Here is a 2,590-nt window from a genome sequence, read left to right as displayed (position 1 = left end):
TATTTATATATATACTATATATTTTGAGGTTAGGCTATCCAAATTGCACTGCATAATATGTTCTGAATTAATATGTTCTTGGGTTTTTTTTTGAAATATATATATACATGTATTAATTCAACCTTAATCTGAGTTTTTGGACAAGAAAGAGGGTAAGCAGTTGAAATTTCATTCTAAAATCCATCTTTTTTAGTCTTTTCATGACTTATGATCTGTCAAATTTGTAGTTTTATTTATTGGTTTTGAGTGTTTATCTTAAAACTCAAGTTTATTGGTTCTTTTTTTGGGTAAAGGGGACGGAACCCCGGAAAAATTTATTCAAAAACTAAAACAAGACAAGCTACGAGGGGCATACCCCAAGAAACAAATAAACTAAGTGTCTTCCAAGAAAATGTTTAGGAAGGACACTTAAAAAATATCTAGTTCTAGAAACCAGGTTAGCAATATCAAGCCAACAAGCCCAAGAGAAGATACAATCCAGAAAATAAATGGAAGAGTTGACTCAAAACAAGTAATTAGGCATATCCCACCGGTGTTCAACAACTTCCCTATCATTGCAGCCCTCAATAGCATTCCGCTTTCAATCCATATCCTCAAGCCCACTTAAAGCAAAGGAACTCCAAAGATTAGAATAAGCAGCACAATTAAAAATCAACTTGGAGCCCAGAATAGGATCCATCGCATAGTTGATATTCCTTTTTCAGCCCATGTCCTCAAGCCCAAATAACATAATGGAACACCAAAAATTTGAATAGGCAGCCCAATTAAAAAACACCTTGAAGCCCAAAATACTACCCATCTCATAGTCCATCTCTTTAGGATTACCCAACTCATCACGAACGCAGCCCCTCCATCCAAGCGACCAAAATCTGCTCTCGATCATCAACTCCTTCGAAGAATACACATTTGTGGAGTCGTTTAAATATGTTGGATTTTAAACTGTCATACAATTTTTTTTCATCGATAGTCTGTAATTGGAACCATAACTCTTATTTATTCAAATTGTATTAATATGTAAAGACCAAGTGTAACCTATATCATCGTTAAATCTTATCTTATTAAACCAGTGGAACTTCAAAATCGTTAAAATTCATGGCTCCCGCCGCATTGCACGGATACACAACTAATACATTTTCTTGCAAGATTTGAATTTTGCACCAATTTTTTAATATACATTTTCATGCAAGATTTGAATTTTGCACATGCAAATATATCATTTGTGTCAAAACTTTAATGTTACTGGTGTCTTTTTTATTATTTTAGTAATTCTATTTATTATTTTTATCATGTTTTTCATTTCTTTTATTTTTTGTTATTTTATTATTTTTATCTTAAAGTATTAACCATTATTACTTTTGTGTGATGGAATATTTCTAAAAATAGAAATCATAGTATTTCCTCTCAACGGTCAACGTCAACTGTCTTTTTAATTTAATAAAAAACATGTTTATTAGATGGGTTTTTCGTGCAACATGATAGACTTTACGATCTACCGGTAAATCCATTATTTTTGTCAAACAAGTATACATTAAGTTGGATCAACGTATTTGTAATCAAATTCCACTATTTCAAATGGATTTTTTTTTGAAGTTTTTGATTGATTTCGATGAACTTCAATTTTCGGTTTAATAAGATATAAGATTTGGTAATTTATAAGCTACATCATCAGTTTTGGTGACATGATGTAACACCACCCTTTTATTAGTGTCATGACGTGCAAGGCATAAAATAAATCATAAAAACCATTCATCACATCATGTCAAAATTGTTAAAACAACGTAACAACTTAAACGTTGATTTACAATGCAAATTACATGAAACTTAGCAGTATACAATACAAGATTCAATGCAATATGTCGTGGCACAACTTGATTAATACAAACTATTCACCACATCGTAGCAGAATAGTTAAAATATCATAAAACATTGGTTTACGATACCAAATACATCAAACTTAGTAGTACATGATACTCAATGCAACACAATATAAATAGCATAGTCCATACATGGTGACTTCCAAAATACGCCCTTATATCAAATCTTCACCTTTATAGCTTTCAGACTTGTCTGCTCCTGTAACACACACTACTCGTCAGCATAAAATTCATTGAGTTTATGGTTTTAGATTTAACATCAGTTTATAGATAGTGGTGCAATGGAATTAAAGCTTTCATAAACTTAACAACAAATGAACATAACATCCGACCTTGTCAAAAATATATGTAGCATGAAAAGAAGAGTTTCGTAAAGGTTATGCATACCGTACGTATACATACATGCTATTTGGATATGATTATTCTAGGTCCCATATGTGAAGTAATGTTTTATAAGTAACAACAATACCTTTGTTGATCTACTAAACACATATTAGAGCATATGCTACGATATATGCAAACATATATTTTGAGTTTAAGGACAATTGTGTATATATACCGTATCGTTTGGAAACAGAAATATGTAGGGGACCATCCATCTGAAGATTAATCATAGTTCTGTAATGTGGGATTTTGCTTTCATCACTCAACTTGAACGCGAAGCAACCCAACAAGATAGAAGAGAATATCTTCATCTGCCTATACGCGAAATCTCG

At 31.8% G+C, this 2,590-nt stretch overlaps 1 protein-coding gene across 1 annotated transcript in view; it reads right to left on the bottom strand.

The window, feature by feature from the left end:
- Positions 1-2,590, bottom strand: part of LOC112506238 (cytochrome P450 704C1-like) — a 13,301-nt gene that overhangs the window by 8,327 nt on the left and 2,384 nt on the right. The window lies entirely within an intron of this gene.

The sequence above is a fragment of the Cynara cardunculus genome, assembly GCF_001531365.2.
Source record: "Cynara cardunculus var. scolymus isolate 2C chromosome LG 2, CcrdV1, whole genome shotgun sequence".
Lineage (NCBI taxonomy): Eukaryota > Viridiplantae > Streptophyta > Magnoliopsida > Asterales > Asteraceae > Cynara > Cynara cardunculus.
The sequence above is the reverse complement of the archived record's forward strand: the minus strand, read 5'-3'. Positions and strand labels throughout refer to the sequence as shown.